The sequence below is a fragment of the Alligator sinensis genome, unplaced genomic scaffold (assembly GCF_000455745.1).
Source record: "Alligator sinensis unplaced genomic scaffold, ASM45574v1 scaffold773_1, whole genome shotgun sequence".
Taxonomy (NCBI): Eukaryota; Metazoa; Chordata; order Crocodylia; family Alligatoridae; genus Alligator; species Alligator sinensis.
The window spans coordinates 998,302-1,018,491 of NW_005842403.1; the positions used below are offsets into that span (position 1 = coordinate 998,302).

A 20,190-nucleotide genomic window follows, 5' to 3' on the forward strand; every position below is an offset into this window, starting at 1 on the left:
CCCCCGGCGGGCCCCCCCCCCCCCCAGCCCCTGCCCCACTCCCTTATCCCCCATTCCCTCTCTCACCATGGGGAGGGGCTCTTGATCTGCACCCCCCCCCCCCCCCCCACACACACACAACCCACCCCCCCCCCCACACACACACACACACACACACACTGCTTCCCTTCCCTCCACTCCTTCCCCACAACAGACTTACCAGCTGGACACTGTATTCCAAGCTGCTGGGTTGGCCATGTGCAAGCTGTGGCTGTGCGCATTCACGTGACATTTATTGGCTACATTATCAGCACATCAGCCAAAAAAAGCTGATTTCAAATAATGTCAATTCTCCTTTTATTGGTGCTAATATGACATGGATTGATGTATTGGTGCACCTCTGGTCTTGGGCAGCACGCGTGAATAGCTGGTGTGAAAAATTTCTGCCAAACTTCTACCTGATGGAAGTCTGGGAGTAAAAACAACATGGGACTTCTCTTGAGATAAAGCCGTTTAATTTGGGATCCTAGTACATGTCTGTTCTACTTTAACTACCTGTGAAGTTTCTGAGAACACTTTTCTGAGGCAGTTGCACTAATTTAAGTTAGTTGTCATTCATTCCAGGGACAAGGTATGTTGTAAAGGGCTGTGCAGCACTTCATTTATCTCAGGTTTTGACTAGGTTCAATTAGAACCACCTCAAAAGTGTTGTGTGTTTTTAGCCAGAAATACCAACTTCAGTTTGGACTTTATTTTTCACTTTTTATATGTAATGGGAAGCAGGATCTGAGAACTTTCCTAGCAAATGACATGTGGAATGAATTAACTTTTTTTCCAGAATTAAAACCTTTTTAAAATTTTGTTTTTATTTTTATTTTATTCTCCTAGTTGTAAAGACACTTTTCCAAATGTGAAGCCCATGCAGTTTTGTGTTTTAAAGTCTGTAGGCATCTCCAGTGACTCTTCTGATCTTCCTTAGAACTTTGCCAGGCACCTGCAGAATGACATTCAGACCTGTTACTTCCATTGCCATTCAGTGCCCAGCGGTCATTTGTGAAACTGTAAAGAAATTCGTTAGTTTTACTTTGCAGTTGTCTTCCAACATTTAAGTGGCCGGGGGTCTTGTACGCTGCAGGCCACTGTAGTGGTGGCCATGGACCCCCCAGGGTGCATGTTGCATACTTAAGGAATGTTTCCTACCCTGCTGCACTGTGTGCATGCAGGTGTTCCCCCACTTTGCTCCTGTGCAGCACAGAACCCTGCCTCACCTTCAGCTCCCTACAGGCTCCCCTGTGGCACCTCACTGCATAGGCACTCCAGAATGCCAGGTCCCCTAGCACAGTGGGTGCACACCATACTGCACTGCTCCATGGGGCTGGATCAGGCAGCAGAAATGGGGGGCGGAGAGGGGATGGGGGGGAGCAGGAGCCCCAAGACACTGTGTGCTGATGCAGCTGGAGTGGTCTCTGGCTCCCAGCCAGCCGTGTCTATCCCTATCATACGTTAGTCTCTCATGGGCTGTCAGTTGGACAGCCCTGGTCTAGGAAATTTGAGAAGTAGAAAGCACTGGAGCACTTTGAGGGACCACCACATATAGAAGAGATGAGGGAAGGGTAGCATAGTGGAGGCCACCTTCCCATTCTCCTAGCTGTCAGGAGACTGCAGGGATTACACAGGGTAGAGATTCCCCTCCCTCGCTTGTACAGTTACACAGAAAACTTAAAAATTCAGGAGACTTGGAATGGCCCACTTACACATTTCCAGCATCTAGAAAAGGTTCTGAGATCCTTGCTAGTTACTAATAGGCAAAGACCACCTCTGTTCCTAAAGACTGATAGGGAGCATTATCTCCTAGAAGTGAAAGCAGTGGCTATGGGAGTGACTGGCTTGGAGATCCATAATTCATTTTTTGTCTGTTATCCTGTCTGACAATAGCCAATACCTGATGCTTGAAAGGAAGTGCAAGGAACTGTCAAAGAGTGTTTATGGAATAGCTGTACGTTTATATGTGAAGCTTTTATCAATGCTGCAAGACAAAGGTTAGCTTGTGCCTGAAGTATGAGAACTGATACTGTTTGTACAAAGCACTGAATGTGTTTTTTGATTAAGTTCTCACACATGATATTTGTGCAGTCTTAGGTTGCCCCTCTCTCTTCCCCACCCCCCACAACAATAAGATGAAGCATGATTTCTTTTTATGAAAGCAGTTATATACTGTAGCTATCAGTGGTAGCAGATGATATGCTGACCCAGGAAGTTTCTTCTGCCCCCCCTTTCCTCCCAGTCTCCTGTGTTCCTTGCATTTTACGTTAAATAGCTACATCACATAAGAAATTTACTTAACACTTTTAAGGGAGAACTTTCTTCTAGTCAAGGTGGAACACAGTTTTGCCATCACCCTTCATAAATCTACTTTTCCAAGTCATGCACCTGAAGTTTAAGTAAGTTGTATGCTGTACTTGATTGTGTTGTCCATCAAATAGAAATGTCATAAAACTGTTAAAGGTACAGCTTGATGCTCCATTGGTTGATTAGTAGAAAAGAAAGTTGTCTGGTTTATCTCATACTCTCATTCGCCAAAAACCAGTTCTCTGAATGCTAATTGTGCTTCTGTGGAGCTAGCTGAATACCACAGAAAAGGACTGATGAAAATGTAAATAATTGCTGTTTGACTAGCTTGACTAGGTTTATGTTCTCTTGTTTCTGGAATACTATCCACCCTATTTTCTTTCCTAGATATGTTTGGTATAGTTAGACCGTGATTTTACCTTCAGTCTTTATACCTATCTGCTTAACTAGTCCTCATGGACACAAGTAGAGCTTGACAATTTTGTCAGACACTTAATAGCAGAGGTCTAACTGTTTAACTAGACTGAAACCAGAGATGGGGCCTAATTGAGCACAGTAATGCCCACATGAGAATCAAACATCCTCTCTACCCCCATTTATAGGGGTTTCCTATTAGGGTGACTTCTGTTGGGACAATCTCTCATATGTCAGCTTCCAGATAGCTGGTTGTCTGAAATGTTGAAGCCAACCCTACCCAGTTGATTGAAGATGCATGAGAGAACACTTGTTTTCCCATTCCAGCCTCTGTGCACACATCTAGCCTTTTAAGTAGGAATGTGGGCAAGAATATCGTAAGTCAGTATGTTGGAGAAGAAATTATGATAGGCAGCATGCATCTCTGCTTGATTCCTTCCTTCTCCAGCCTCCTCTATTTAGTTCTCTGTAGTGACTACAGCAGTCTGCAGTTTTTGTTGTTTTCCGAAGCAACTGATGCATTTTTGGTCTTTGGTTTTCTCAGTGAAAACTGACAAGAATCAAATCACTTAATTCAGTTGCTGCAACAGAAAAGTTCTAAGGAGCAAGTCACATTGTCTGTAGAAACCATTATTGTATCTGTACTCTGTTCACATTTAGATAGGCAACTTTCCATGTATAAGGTATGTTGTCAAATGAAAGCTTAGATTCTTCAGAAAGCTCCTGTTTTGCTAATAGAAGTGCCTGTCAAACCCTGCGTGGACATAGGTTGTCGTATTGTGCACAGTAATGATAAAGGCTGGATACCTGGTTTCCAGTAACTTTCCTGCATGTTGAAAGCACTGTTGACTGAAGATCCAGAAATGTTGACTCAGAAATCTCAGTAGTACCTGTTACTTCCCGATATCTTCAATGAATGGCTAGTCCATAGTTATGCTGTAGTGTGGCTGAAGCCACAGCTATGGAAACCTGTTGAAAGTTTAGGGGTGAAATGCGCGTTGACCTGTTTTGCTAATAGAACCTAGATCAGCTTTAACAGTCTGTGCTATAACATGAATAGCCAAAAATTCCTATGATAAACTCCAAGCTTAGTGTTCAGTTCTTTGATGAGCAATATTCATAAAGAAAGTAGCTAGAGATTGTGTTTAAAAAAATGGAGATGAGATGTTGGATGGCTTGTAACGCTCACAAGGCTTTTCACAGAGGTTCTAATGCACTGAGATCATCACTAATAACTATAAAAATGTAACACTGGGTTGGTAAAAATAACCTCATGAACTAGTGCTTCATTGAGGATTAGCGTAGGCAGAAAGTTCGAAAAGCCTATGCATTAGGAGTATGCATATTAGAACAACTTCTAAGAAGTATAAAACCACCATGAAAATGAATGGGGGTTTTTATTTTAATTACAAGCTTTCCAAGATAACTGTCTTTTGTATGTGAATGAAGGGATGGGCCTACACATGCTAAAACTAATGTGGAAAAAGCTTTTCACCACAGGATTGGCATAGTGCATAATTAAAAACAAACACAACCGTCATTCTGGAATGTTTTGTTGCCATCCTCAAATCTCCGTGTAATGGATGAGGCTGCTTGACCTAGTGATGATCGTACAGATTTAACATGCTGAAAGTGCCAAGCATGCATCCTGGGATTTGAGCGTGGAGTTTATTTTCAGATGTTGCTATGTATGCAGTCTCCTTCCTTGGGCTTCGGTTACTGATTCATAAAGGGACCTTGATGAAAGGTGCAGTGTAGATAAGAAGAGATGTGGAATTCAGCTTTTGAGGATGCTTCTTCTTTCAAGAAGTTCATGGGAAACCTGAATGAATGAACTTTGGGGTTTTGAAAGCTGTCAGTTTCAACTTAAATAGATGTACAAATACTTATGAGGACTGTTTACAGCAGGGGTGGGCAAAACGCAGCCTGTGGGTTGGATGTGACCAGCCAGGCCATTCTGTACAGCCCATGGGGCCCCTAAAAATTTAGAAAAATTAATATTTATCTGCCCCTGGCTGCCTGTCATTCAGCCCTCGATGGCTTGCCAAAACTCAGTAAGCGGCCCTCCGCCCGAAATAATTGCCCATCTCTGACTTACAGGTTCCTACAAGCCCCCCTAGATGATGGGGTCCTGTGAAGATCCTTCAGTACTCTAAAGAGATCCCCCCCTTCCCCTCCAGTGTGCATGTATGCACCATAATGCATGTTGCTTTGGGATGTGCCTGCCTTGTTTTCTGGGTTAGGAGCAGCAGGATGCCAGACTAGTCTGAGTTTCTCTGGTTGCCTGTCAATGTTTGGTTTCTCTTTTTTAACACTGAAATTGGCATTCCAGACTTCTCGCACTTTGTAGTATATGGAAGAATTAGATTAATGGCTTTCTTTAGAAAAAGCCTGTGCACAAAGTTCTTTTGGGATTTAAACTTAAGTCTTCATATTAGATGCTTTATGAAACGTGACACCACACTGAAACTGCAAGAGTCTTTTCAGCTTCATTAAAGGAGAGGTTTATTTGTAAGTACTTTGGAAAGTAATTCTTTGTTCTAAGTACAAATGGTATAATTTTTGGCTTTCATAAACACTTTCTTTTTACTGTTAACCAAGGGATTTAACTGTTGTTGTAAGTGGGAAAAACTTGAATGCAGCCGTAACACACAGTGTCTCGCTACAAACATTTCCATAATGCAGTATGCTGACCTTGCTGAGAACACAGTGACTTCAGCTTTTCTTTTCCAGCATCCGTTCTAGGTTGTAAATCTTAGTGAAATGTACAGAATGTAGAATGGCCACCTGCTATCAGCCTTTTATGTGTCATTGCCTTCTTCAGGCTAAACAGAAACCTGGCCCCACTCTGCTAGTCAGAACTGCAGGGATTATTTGACACTGGAACGCTCACCGTCCACTTCCAGAATCTGTCTGAAGCTGTATCCTATTTATAATTTATCCCTGCTGTCTTTCAGGCACTGTTATTTCTGTTCAGCACTTCTAGGTTCAGTTTGATTTGGAAGGTTGTGATATGAGTGCTATCAAGTAACTGAGGCTTGAGAGGCGGCTTTTGTACTGATTTTCGTTGAACTGATGCAGCTTTGTATGTGAGCTTTTTGCTATGAGAGAGGCGAAGATATCTTAGGGCATACTTTATTAGACCAAGTGCATAATTTGGGATAGAGTTGGACAAGCTTTGAAATTCAAGATGTTCTTCGTTGGGTTCTTTCCTAGCAAATTAAAACTGGTTTGTATTGGTTTAGTTTGTGGTTGTAAATATCCCAAGTCAAGCTAAATGAGAATAAGCCTACTTTTAAATTGGTAGAAAAGATCCCCCCTGTATAGTTGCATTAATTTTAACTAAACTAATGCAGCCTTTAATTAAACAGTTATAAGAAGCCCAGATAATAAAGCGTATCTCTTGACCTGCCTACTGCAGACTAGACTGTGTATACAAGTCAGTTTGTTCCAAGGGAAGGTTGCAAAGGATTTTATTCATATATTTCTTGTAGACATTAATTATGGGCACTTATACATGACAAATTGCCCTGTTTTTACACCAGTTTTAGAGGGATTTTTTTTCTCTGGAATATGGGTCATGTGAGTGAATTTTAGCCCATGCTATATGTATTTTAACTCTTTGCAGGAGCTTGTCTAAGCACACGTTGCAATGATTTAACAACATTGGTATAGTTGAGCAGAATGACCCGATAGTGTGGGCTGAGTACACTTTCACTACAGCAGCTTGACTGATATAGCTATATGGTTAAATATACCAGCAAAGCCCTTAGTGGAGGTGTAGCTTAGATCAGCAACATTAGTTCTTGTGCAAGTATCCTCTCCAAATAAAAACACTTGCACTAACAAAAGCATTTTTGTTAAGTTGCCTGCAGAGGGATTTTTTGCCAGCATAGGTGTGACTTATTAATACTCCTGATTTATAGCTATATTTGCAAAACTTGCCATGTAGACCCACTTGCGGTCACAGTAGCATAAATGTGCACAATTATCAGTATAGTGTACTCTCATTCAGGGAGAGGAATCCTGCAAACTTGCTTTTTCAGTTGGGTTGGTCAGTGGTATGAAGAGGGTGTGATCCCTGACTGACAGACCATGGTTTATCCATAGTTCTACTGGCAAAACTATATTACAATGATACAGGACAAATTATTCCTACACATGGAGCACTTTGCCAATACAGTTAACCAACAGGACTGCAAGTAACAAGTTATATGAAAGAAAACAATTTCAGTGAGAAATCGTAAGCTTAATCAAAATAGTCACACTGAGACAACTTTCAAATGTAGTTTGTGAAAGAACACGTGCAAAATGTCAAATCCTCCTAGTGTGCTGTTGCTGGGCCTAGAAATCTGTTCCAGTATCAACAAGGAAAAGTGTTTCAGGAAGCTAAATGCATGCTATTACTGTTCACCAATTTAAGCAGTAACAAATAAAAAAAAAAAGTTGGGGGGGGGGGGGGAAGTGACTTACCCAAAAGATTTTAGTAAATTGCCAAAACTAGCTTAGTTGCTTCCTGCTTTAGTTTCTCCCAATTCCTGTTTTGCATTTTATTTCCTTACTTTACTACATCTTTCAGCAGAAGATTTGGCTGCATTAAGGCCCCTGACTTGGCAGCTGAGAACATTCCTAGTATTTTGCTTTGGTACAGCTGAACTTTTAAAGGGGTCTTTTTATCATGAATTGGCTCAGTAGGAGAATGGGATCGTCTTAATTAGAAGGCAGGGTAAATTTGCGCCTTAGAACAACTAAATCAGAGATGCATAATCTTTTGTAAAGAGTATCTTACTTCATCAGATGCTAAGAATTTACCCTGCCTCCTACCTGGCTTCAGATTAATGGGACTAGTTACCTCTACTTCCTTAATTATCATTCATTTCCTGTTAGTCTGACCTGTTGAACAATAATGCTTAGCACTTCAAAGTCATTACTAGCCAGTTTCAAGACTGAGAGTTTTGTGCATGCTAGGCTTGTCCAAGACTAGATCTACAGAGAAAAATTATGTGCTACGTTAAGAAATACTACCCCGTTAACCTAGTTGAACACTCATTTATAATTGATTTGGTTTGCTTGATCAGCATAAAAGACTTGGTTTGTGATCGCCAACATTCTGTCATCATCTTCTTCCATAAACTTCTTCCTCTAGAGAAACAGAAAGCAGTGAAGTAATCTATATAGAAATATTTCAATAGCCTAAATGTATGAATTTCTGTCTTTGTGTCTGAGTTTTATTCTTCTGTTACTAAAGAATACATCTCAACATTTTATTAGGGAAAAAAGTTGCTTCTTCACAGGCCGCACTAGTATCCACTGGCCACTTCCTTCTCTTTGTGTTCCTTCTTTACCATTTGCTACGTTCAGGTATTCAAACTTCAAAAAACAGATTGATTTAAATAGGTGATCCCCCAGTATATTGCCTGTAAGTCACTACCACATTGCTCGTTTTCACTGGAAAATGGAAAGTTTAAAACTAAGGGTGTCAGGCAGCGAAGTATGATATTGCTCACAATGCTTTACTTGCTCAGTGTTGTTGTCTAGAGCAGTGGTTCTCAACTTTTTTGTACCAGGACCCATTTGTAAACGTTGGTCAGTCCCGACTCAGCGCCCTTCACTCCTGACCCACTGCCTCCCACCCCCAGTGTGTGGGGCAGAGGTGTCCCAAGCAGCCCTTTGGAGGCTAGAACTCTCTCAGCCTGCAGGAGAAAAGCCACAACTTTTCACCATTTTCTTCTTTAAAGTTTGATCCATTTTTAAAGTTTGCTCGCAGCCCTTTCATATATTTTTGCAACTCACTTTTGGGTTACTACGCATGGGTTGAGAAACGCTGGTCTAGAGCTAGCAAAATAAGTAGGGACCATTAACTTAAGCAAGACTCCTTTTAAACTGCAAAGATATATATTTAATTGCCCTTTTTACCTTAGCCTATCCTAGCCCATTTGCTTGGAGAACTCTCTCCTCTTGTTGTTTTAAAACAAAACCAAAAAACCCCAAACCTGGGATTCTTGGCTATTTGCATCCATTCAGGGCTGCAGCCTTAGGAAGATCACCAAATAGATGGCAGAGTTGGCAGCAGTGCTTATGTTTTCTCTTCCTTTTTCCTCCTTTCTCATGTCTCTTAGCTACCAGGAGCTCAGTAAGCTAAGCAGGTCTGGTTTGAACTAGTTTTTGGTTGATGGAACTCAAACATGTTTAAGTACTAAAGGCGGAGATGTGGGTTTTGTGGAAAATTTTGAATTGGAAAATTTTCCAGAAACATTTCCAATGCCCTAAATAGAGCTCTAAGGTCATTGCGGCACCTCCAGTTTCACTGTCACTATCTGTAGAATCACTTGCTCTTCTTATTAGTTCCATTTCAGAATCAGATTGAGGCAAATCTGATTCAGAACTACTTGAACCACATTCTCCTTTGCTAAAGGATGGTTTTACCAATGAGTCGATGGACAAGGGCAACTTACCATCACACTGCATCTTCTTCACTAATTGTGCTTCTGACTGATTCTCCAGAAGCAAGAGATTTTGAGAAATAGAAACAAGCTTAGCAGTGTGTTTATTTGTTAATCTATTCCTCCTCTTTGTCTTTGCTGAAAGCCTTCCCCTTCCGTTCACAAGAAGCTGCTGTTGGTGGAATGCTTAGGCTCCTTAGAGCAATCCTGGACGTCAGTTGGGTGTTACAAGTATCCTTTCCACCATGTGAGAGGAGACATATTATATCTCTGCTGCCCGCCAAATGATGTCTTTGGGTGAATTCATAACTTGATTTTTGGTTTGGATTATTCTGAGAGTATATTTACCTTCCTGTTTACAAATCAGTAAAACATGTATGTACTCTCTCTCACACTTCCTAGGGATAATCACCTGAAAAACATTCATTACAACTTTGAAAATGTCAAGCTTGCCTAACATTGTATTGGCATCCATTCATCGTTACTAATGAATTTTATGAAACAATGAATTTTCAAAAATGGAAAATTTCCCACAGGAAAAGTAAAGCACTGGAAATTTTTCTGGAAACATATATGCTTCTTGAAAAGTGCATGATGTATATATATAAAAAAAAAAAAACCTTGAAAAGGGCATATTAAAGAGGTGTGTCCATATCCAAGTTCAGGTAATTAAATTCTGCTTCATTAAACTTGCAAGGTTTGGGAAAAAATGTTTTCCTGCAGAGATGACAACCTTGATAATGAATGAGGGGATCTTCTTTGCTTTATAAATTTATCAAACATTCACTTTGGGATCTGAGCTAGAATGCATTATAGAAGCATTTGGGAATTAATAGACTTCTTTCCATTTTTCCCTTTATTTATTTTCATTTTTTGTTTCCTGATCTCACTTTTTCCCCTAGTTCTATCAGAATGACATAATCAAGTTCCCACTGGGCAGATAATGCTGAGGCTGTATTGGAGAAATTCCCAAACAATGTTCTCAGAAAAATTTACTGGAGCTGCTGTGCCAACTCTGGAAAAGTGTAGGTCTTGCTGCTCAGTCACTAAAGGGAGTCTTAATGCCTGCTTCAGTGGTCCCACTTGAAAGACATGGTCAAATGTGCTGTCTTGTGTCATTTCTATAGAAACGCTCTTGTGATTGGATGTCTTAATTGACTAGCTTCTGTAGGCTATGTCTTCACTTGACCATGGTGATTTCACAGCCTACTATGCCCTTGAGTCTGCTAGAACAGGTGAGTATGATTTGTCTCTTGGGGAGCTTTATTCAATTATTTCAACCTGTTCAGAATACAGTTTTGTGTCTGGTCTCTGGTTTAGCTTTCCTCCTCATTTTGAACTTGTACTGCATACTGTATGTTCATTACTTCTGAACTGGCAGATTCGCTAAAAATTGGCATTTTTCATCTTAATGCTCTTAACTGTGTAAGTTCTGGCTCTGTTTAGAAGAGTCCTCTAACACCCATCCTCCTAAACCTGTGTTCCAAAGGGTATGTGAAACATTCACTCAAAAAAATAAAGAGACGAAGAAATAAAGATCTTAAAGGATGGTCTCATCTTATTTAATGCAGTATAATTTACCATTGATCTGTCCCAATTGTCGGGGCCAAGGGGCTGTGGCCAGCAGCCCGGGCACGTGGGCCGGGGAAAAGGGTCGGCACGGCGAACTAGAATTAGGCACTGACGCATAGAGGTTGATTAAAGATTATTTTACTTACACCGTAGGTGGTCGCGGTGCAGGCAGGAAAACTTTCTTGAGTTGCAGTTACAAAACGAAAACAAAACTCGAACAAGACCAGCAGAAAACTCGAGCCTCTTAAACACGAACAACCTGGACAGAGCTCTGGATACACACACATGAAGTTTGCTAGGCTCCGTGGACCGACCGAAAGCGCGCAGGGAAGGGTACGTCAAGGGATCAGACAGCGACGGGGAGAGGCTAGAGGTTTATCAGGCCCCTGTATCCTCCTTTAAGGCACACGCGGAGTTTGTTAGGCTCCACAGCGCGCTTAGAGTTCTTCACGAGATGGATGTGAAGTTCTCCTCCTCCAACTTGGGCGGAAACTGCTCAAGCCTCTTATGCGGCTAGCAAGTCAATCGCTAGCCACCACGTGGGAATAATTTAGAAACAGCCAATAGTGGGAAACAAATTTACATACGGGTGGTAGGAACTCCTTTGCACCGGGGTTTTCTCTATGCAACTGAGAATTGCACCATGCAAAGAAAGCTCCATGTGGCGGGAAATAATTCTGCAGTGCCAAAGCACACACAAAATCATACCCTTTGGGTCATGACACCAATGAAGGAAGGGAATGGGTGGGTTATGTGAAACTATACATATTCAGATCAGTGCACTGTAACAAAGGCTCCATTACTCTGCTGCAGGATAGTTACTAATATAATTGGCTATAATGCTGTTTTTTCTTTTGAATATAAGTAAGTTGCCCAGTGCCATCTAAGAATTTTGATTCTGAACTTATCAATACTGGAAGAAATGTAAATTCTTCGACCAAGTTAGTCTTTTCCATGGTGTTTTTGACAGTTGCCCTAGGGAGGTGTAAGGCCCGGGGTATATCAGCCTGTGCGGGGCCTGGTGGAGGGGGGTGGTGAGTGGCTCTTGGCTGTGGAGGTGCCTATATGGCACGAACTGCGGGGCATGGGGCAGTCACCCTGATTCGCACCCCACTACGGACGGCCCTGGTTTTTGACAACAAACAGAGCGCACACATGACAAGTACATGCAGTGTTCAGGGAGTGCTGAAAGGTGCATCAAATGCAGTGTCCGTTCTTTTGAAATGATGTTTCAAAAGAAGGCGCAAGACACAGGTGTGGTCAACTAAGTTTCCAACAGTTTTAAACATTATGTGCTAGATAGCAGTTTGCTTTGCTTCCGAGTGGTATCTTCCATTCAAAGCTTTAAAAAAACTCCTGCAATTCATTAGTTCATTTCAGCTCTTGTGAAATATAAAAGCAAGCTAAAATTGATATTAAATGCAATGCAGAAGGGCAGTTGTTTACAAAAATGAGTAGTGCCAGGAACAGTCCAATGCTAGAACAAAATATATTGTAACAAGTTACTATTCATAACAGTTAAGTTGGGCACTGTGTTTAATTTTCACATGGTCAACAGTATGTACAAAAAACTACATAACTCTGAATTGCTTAGATGTAATGCAGCTTTTTCAAATATTGATTACAGAATTCAGATAAAGGATTTGCCCTCTTGTTAGTTGAGCTCACTATTTTTTATGTCCTTAACTGCTTCTGGAGATTTCATAATGATAGTTTAAATAAGGATGCATTTCCTGTACCCTTCAACATTCTAGTCTATACATGTTGGATGCCACCTTTCTTACCAGAAACACATTCCATCCTTGCTTTCAACTTTTGTTTTATTTCTGAATGGCTGATTGGCCAGTGGTGGTTGCTCTCCAGGGCTCTGTGGCTTATTTCTTCAGTAGAGATCACCTTGAGGTAGTCTGAGCAAAGAAGACCACTTCATTTTGAAAAAGGCAAGTAGCAAAGGTCTGTGTGGTCCTCAAGACTTCTGGATTGTGCTGTCCTTCACCCAAACTTGAAATTCACAGCATATAACAAATGTTTATATCACTAGTTAAGAGTTGCTATAGAAAAATGTATATATTTTCTGCTAGATATTTTCTTGTACTGTACCTATCGGCTTGTCTCCTGTTTACTCAGCCTATGACCTTCAGGGGTTTTTTTTCGGTTAGCTTTCAACCCTATTTATTTTTAAGAAAATGGCTTGATATCACAGGACCTGGACAGGGAACAAGGAATACCCTCTGTAGTCATTGGGTGTAGAACCATATATGCTGACTGAATAGCTGTAGATTGTGCTACAAACAAAAAACAACAAAAAATACTCCCCAAAATAAAATAAAACACAAAAGAAAAAAACAAAACACCACTTTCCATTTCTACTTTACACAAAAATCAAACTGCTACTTAAGCTTTTAATTAATTTTGAAAACAAAATTACATGAAAAAGTAATCTTATTTAATAGCATTACTGTAATGGTGTGAAGCTATTTGTATTGTATTGCCCATTCATTGTACTGTGGAAGTTCTAGTGTGAGCTGCAGGCTGCCTTGCCTTTTCTTTATTTTTGGTAATGTTAGAATAATACAAATGTTCCAGTGTCACAGTTGCTAATGGTAAAAACAATGAATGTGGCAACCTCTGTTTTAGTTGCTTTCCTACTGTTTTCCCTTCCTTTTGAGTTTTTCCAACTGCTGCTACTATTAAACCCCTATTTCTACCCTAATTTACAACATTTTGTGTAGTCCTCTTAGTTACCTGTACCTTTTTCAAAACTGCTGTTTCCTTTCTCGATCTTCATTGCTCTCTCTTCCTTAGAATCACATAAAAGTAGAGGTGAAAGGGACTGCAGGAGATCATGTAGTCCAGCCCCCTGCTCAAAGCAGGACTGTCCCCAACGAGATTATCCCAGCCAGGGGTTTGTTGAGCCAGGCCTTAAAAACCTCCAAGGGTGGAGATTCCACTTCTCTAAGTAATTTGTTCCAGTTCTTCTAGCGAGAGAGTTTTTCCTAATACCCAAACTGAACTCCCCTTGCTGCAACTTGAGACCATTGCTCCTTGTTCTGTCATCTGCCACCACTAAGAACAGTCTAGCTTCTTGATTGCTCTAGCTTGTTTTTTCTCCAGCAGATCTAAACCACTGCAGCCCAAGTTATTACTCCTGTTGATCATGGACTCAAGGGATTCTTGAGTACTTTAACTTGCTTAAATTTTGCACGTATTGCATTCTTCCTCCTGTTTCTCTCCTTTTCCTACCCTAATCCTTTCCTTATTATGCAGTTCACTTCCTTCCTTCACCTAAATTAGTACTTTTCAAATTTTGGCTAACTTAATGTTTGTTCTGTGTGAGTACATGTGAACTGCAGCTATTGTTGTGACTCCAGTGTAGCGTAGACATAATGACCTAGCTTTAAATGAAATCATTGGTTTGATTTAATAACTGTAGTATTTCAAGTTTTAACAGAATGCAGGCTGCCTTGTCTAGGTTACTACTGGTACAGGAGTAAACTGTTTTAAAAATACTTTAGGTGGGCATTTTTACATTTGCTTTGAGACGCAGCACCAGGTGTTTTAATTAATGAGCTGTGCTAATTAAAAGCACCTGCATGTCACGTGGATCAGTATCCCTGCGTGTCCCTGCCCTGAACAAATGGCGGCAGGGTGCTTTGAATTAAAGCTCATTGAATATGTTTTATTTCAAACCTCCCCATTGCCGTTTTTTCCGTGCAGGGACACTGATACACATGATGCAGAAGGCTGCTGGAGCGCATCAGTTTCTCTGCTCCAGCAGACTAGATTAATTGAGTTTGCCCTGATGTGCATAGGAAAAGTTGACACCGTTTTAGTTCTGTTTCTTTCAAGCTAAAGCTGCGACTTTTTTTCCCCCCTTGATTATATTGTTAAGGATATCCAGTGTTAGCCTTTTTCAATTAAAAAGGTGTTGATGCAGCATTTTCTATATTTTGAGACTTTTATGTAACTTTTAGAAATTGAAGTTTTCTGTGTGGCTTTTCTGCAAAACTGTATTCATGCAAATGAACACCAAAGAACATCTATTCCTACAGAATTGGGTGTTTGCACTTTATTAATAGAAACTTCCTTTTTTGAAATGATAGCGAAGGTGTCCTATTTTGTCACCACCTAGGTGAAGGGTTCAGAGCTTACTATTGAAGCAGCTGTAGCAATGCATACCATGCAATATTGAGGACATTTTAGCAAGTTTTTATAAGCAGGTTGCTTAGCCTGCTGGCTCCTCCAGGCTGGCTTTGCTCCTTGGAAGAGCTCCACAGTTGGTCCTCCAAATAATAAACACAGTGTTTGCACCACAAACAAACCAACAAACAAAAGCTCTTCAGCCCTGTTCAGCTGCAGTACCAGGGACCCTTTGGCACAGTAGCATGACCCCTTCCTGGTAGTGAGCTTGTTTGGGTTGCAGTTTGCCTTCTTCCTGCAAACTGTTCCTTCAACTCATTTGCCTTCTGCTGTCTTCTGTGGGACTTTTAGGCTTCTAGTGGGACACTTCCTCACTGTCTAAGCATCCACAGTTGGGTTTTTTCAGCAGGGCTGCCTGTTCCCTCTTAAAGTCCCAGACTGCCCCGTTACGGTAATGTTCTCATAGAGGCCAGCACAGCAGTTAATGCCTTCATTCTACAGGCCTTGTTATAAGGTATATCTTGTGTGTTTTGTGATGGGGGAGCACCATTGGTGCTCTGTCACTTTAAGGGCTGAGAGCAGGCAGGTGCAGGCCAGTCCTGATGAGGTAGCCATTTTACATCCTGGCTCCCAGGGCTGAAGCAGCAGTTTGCTGTTGCTCCTTCGGCTGCTCGCATCACGCGGTTGAGGTGCTGCTCACAGACCACCTTAGTGGTCAGGAAGGAACTATTGGGATGGCAGGAGGTTCCTATGGGCACAGTGGGGTTCCTAGTCCCGGGAATCAGGCCAGGGCCTAATACAGGGGTGGGCAAAATGCGGCCTGGGAGCCAGATGTGGCCCACCAGGCCATTCTATCCGGCCCGCAGGGCCCCTAAAAAAAACCCAGAAAATTAATATTAATCTGCCCTGGTCTGCCTGTCATGCAGCCCTCAATGGCTTACCAAAACTCAGTAAGCAGCTCTCTGCCCAAAATAATTGCCCGCCCCTGGCCTAATGTAACAGCAAGGCTCAGCCTAGCAAAGGGGCTAACAGCTTGCAGGCCTGCACAGGGGCTAGGCAAGCCCCTGATAAGAGCTGTCAGGGGTGAGGCCTAGGGCTCAGGTGAGCCCATTTGAGAGAAGGGCTGGTCTATTAAGATCTTCAAGGCTCTTAGCAAGCCCAAGGGGAGATGGCCATATGCTGGGGCCCAGAAGGAGACCCCTCTGATCCACAGAGGGCAGCAGAGGTTAAGCTAGCCCTCTTATCCCTCGACTGGTCAATGTAAGGGGGCCAGGGCCTAAAGGCCAAAGAGCGATTGAGCCCACCACAAGGGTCAGGCCAGGGCTGTGGAGAGCCATCTGGCACCCCAACTGGCCTGGAGGCAGGGCCAGGCCTCAAACAGGCCAAAGGTCCTCCCCCTTGAGAGGACGTCACAGCTGGCAGAGGGTAGGGCCTAGTCAGTGTGCATGCTGCTGTGAAGGTGGCGGCCAGCAGAAGGAGGCTGCCATAGAAGTCCTAGGACTGAGAACAGCCCAGGAACATCACATAGCCCAATAGGAATAAGACCAGTGCAGGTAGACCTGCTTGGTCCTGGGTAAGACTGTGGCAGGACAGTCTCCCAGAAATGCCAAGCTAGTTACCTCCCTGGTGAAAGGTGGATAGGGGCGCCTGATAACCCCAGCCCCCACCATCCGGTGGGTCATTAAGACTGGAGGGTAGCAGGGCCAAGCAAACCTGTGGGAGAGGCACCTGAGCCCATGGGGGTGTAAGACCCCAGTGGTAGTGGGGGCCAGGCACGCCTGTGGAGAGGCACCTGAGCCTGTGCAGCTGTAATACCCTGAGACCCCAGCATAGGGGTGGAGTAGTTATGCCGGTGAAGGGGTGCAGTGTTGAGTGCCCCAAGAAAGCCTTTGGATGCTTGAGGGCAAGTAATTGGCCCTAGTTACAGGGTGCAAAGGAGGCATTGTTTAACTTGGCGAGCACCATGAAAGAATCCTTCGAGCTACTAAATCAACACATGGTAGTGCGAGTTAAACCCTTGGAAACAAACCTGTTTGTTAAATGATGGCTTGGTCCTTGGAGAGTGGTAGTTAGCCATGTCAGTCTGAAGTCAGAAGGATAAATTATAGAATCATAGAAAATTAGGGTTGGAGGTAATTTAGTTCAACCCCCTGCTTAAAGCAGGACTATCTTTATAGACTAACTAAATAAGATTCATAAGCAGAAACTTCTGTGAACCCAAGTGGAGGAGGCCATGTGGAATTGTGACTTCATTTATTTATTTATTTTTGCTTTGTTTTCTTGGAAGAAAATTTACTTTTTAAATGAATCAGCTTCTGTACAAACATGTAGTCATCTATGCTAACAAGGATGTTTTCTAGTTTTATGTGAATAAAGACAGGGCAATGTGATTTCTGGTCTAAAACACAAATAATTCTTGTAAATACTGTAATTAAGACTCAAACTGCATCAGATATGTGGCAGAGATTTTTATGGGCAGTATCTCTTATTGGACTGTTGACTTGGGAGGGACATAGATTAGGTTTTGGGTACCAGTGTACCCTTTTTTACATGTCGGGGGAGAGGATGGGGAAAGAACAGACATTGCCATACACTGCCATCAAATGTGTGCCATTCATCTATTTAGTGCTCTTGTACAGAAAGGTGGATAGCCATGCTAATCTAAAGTCAGGCAGAAGGCAGGGCAGGGTGTCACCTTAAGGACTGTTTTCAGAAAGAGAAGAGTTTTTGTAGGCAAAAACTTTACTTTGTCATATGGAGCCATGGGTGGTCTCTCCCTGGCGGCCTGTCAGGGTAGTGCACTTTGTCTAAGAAACGCACAGTCTGGTCCATGCAACTAATTTTTGTCAGTACATTTAGAAAGGGGGAAAATGTTCTTTTGGGACTGAGTGATATGTAGGTAGTGCTTTTCTAATCATTCCACTGCAAGTGAAAGAATAACTCAAGCCAGTGTTATTCTGTGCGAGTATAGAAGTACTACTGTGATGAAATCAGACCTCAATAAAAGATCTTTTGATCTTGGCTGCTGTTTACATAGAAATACTTACACCTCTGGTCTTTGCTAATTATGTAATGGTAATAAAAATGCTATGAATATATGCATATCATCTTTCAAAGGCAGTGACATAATATTCTTCCTAGCCAGCAGAAGTTCAGGTGAATATGTCAGTCTGATCTTTTTCTTTTCTTTATTCCAGTAGCTCCTATTTCCCATGGGAGACTTTGCTACAGAATTGACATGCGAAGGGTTAATCTGATGAAAGCAGATAATACACAAACTAAGGATAAAGCGAAGCATGCCAGTGAAGGACTGAAGTCTTTCATATCCATAGCAACCTTCATCCAAGGAGTTTAATGAATTTTACAAGGCTTTAAGACCCCTTCAGTCCTGTGCTAGGTATGTATTCACTTTGGAAAGTGAGGTAAACTCAACAAGAGTTGAAGAGGCTTGCCCAGGAACATATGTGAAAACAATGGAAAGTCTGTCGAGAACCCAGAACCCTATGCACTAACTATTGGCCTTATCCTTGCAGTATTGCAACTTGATACACTGTCTTGCTTTATCATCCTGAAAATACTACATCAGTGACACTTACTTTCCCACTTTCATTTTTCCTCCTACCCTAGTGTATTTTTATTGATTTCTTTTTTTTAAGAGAATTGGGCTTCTTTTGATGCATGGAAATATGCATGCCAGTTATTTCAAGTTTTCCATTTTATTTTTGGACAGTAAACAGTCTGTTAGTCTTTGCCTGATGTCCTAGGAAGACTAAATTCACATGAGAAGAGCCATCCAGTTAACATCAAAGCGTGGGACAACACACCTGCTTATATGATACATAAATCAATGTTGTCTCCAATATTTTAGTTGTAATACAGTTCTAGATTTATGGACTATAGGAAGATCTGAAAGGAGAATGGCAGTGAATTTTAAATGTGGGTGCCTGCCAGTGTATTCAAGCTGGGTGTTCTGACTTTGGCAACATGGACTGGGCAGTGCATGAGGGAAACCCTGCTATTGTTTGCAGGAAATGTGATGGTGGTTTAGATTTACAAAATCACTGTCAAAATTAACCCATGGTGTTAGAAATGCAGTATCACTTGGAAGTGGAATTTTTGGAAGTGCCCATTTTGACAAATGGCCCTTTAAGTGGGGAACTGTGATCAGGGAACATAATGGCAAGGTCATGCTTCTGGTGCTGACAATTGCTAGTGGTGACAGTTGCAAGGCTATTTTGGGAGTACTATTTTTTTTGTTTTCTCTGAACTCCTGTCTCTGCACTCCCAGATTTAACCCTGATGCTGTTCAGCTGCCACCAAACCTGCCTTTTTTTTTTTTTGTTGAGTGCTGCTCTTTTAGAATATGTATTGACATGTTACTTTTCTGCTAAATGCCATGAAACAGCTAAGTCAGAGGGAGTCAGATGTTATTCAGCACATATTTATGTTAGTTAACTAGCATTTATTAAATCTTGCTATCAACAAAACTTAGTGTAATGTTGGCATGGCACTACCAATTATCACAGATCAGGGTGTTAATAGTTAAAATCTTCAGGCACAGCTGACATTCCTCAGGTTATAGTAGATATTTAATCGCTTCTAAAATTACTTTACTAGTTTCCTAGATATAAACCGTACAACCAATTATAGTATATGTTCCCTAGAGTACCTAAGAGGTAGGATATTATAGATGCACATCAGTGAGACCAAAAATAGTATAAATGTCTTTTGACCAAGGTTAAGGAATAAATCAAGTGATTTGTATTCTACTCTTGGCTCAGTTATATGCTTCCTACATGACACTTGGGAAGTCACCGAGTGCTTGTCTACACTTCTTTTGTGCTGATTCTGCTGCTGCTGCTGAGAAGCATGCCCTGCTCACTCACTCCTGTTCAATGCATACCAAAGCTTGACTTTAGTGTAACCAAATTAGAATGTACTTGCCGCTCCTCTGAGAAGCACACCAGGGACAGAGCCGAAGAGGCATGCTGGATTGCACATTTGGGGACCATGCTAAGCCAGCTATGTTGCCTTACTGTCTAGGATTTGGCAGGAGTAGACAGGGTGTGCATTCAGTGATGGTCTCATAGCCTCTCCTCGTAGGGCCTGCCCTGCTGCCACCTGACCATGCAAGTGGCCCTCCTCTGGACCCTCTCAATGCTGTCCACATCCCTCCTGAAGTGTGGCACCCAGAACTGGATGCAGTATTCCAACTGCGGCCTGACCAGTGTCATATAGAGGAGGAGGATCACCTCCTTGAACCTGCTCGTGATGCATCTGTGGATGCATGAGA

At 42.0% G+C, this 20,190-nt stretch overlaps 1 protein-coding gene across 2 annotated transcripts in view; it reads left to right on the forward strand.

Moving 5' to 3' along the window:
• Positions 1 to 20,190, forward strand: part of PPP1R12B (protein phosphatase 1 regulatory subunit 12B) — a 182,070-nt gene that overhangs the window by 4,439 nt on the left and 157,441 nt on the right. Inside the window, exons 1-2 of one of the 2 annotated variants that reach the window (XM_025211374.1) lie at positions 11,057 to 11,090; positions 18,095 to 18,294. The gene's annotated coding sequence lies outside the window, so the exon portion shown is untranslated. Of the gene's footprint in view, positions 1 to 11,056; positions 11,091 to 18,094; positions 18,295 to 20,190 lie in introns of those variants that run through there. The other variant, XM_025211373.1, reaches the window with a different exon arrangement.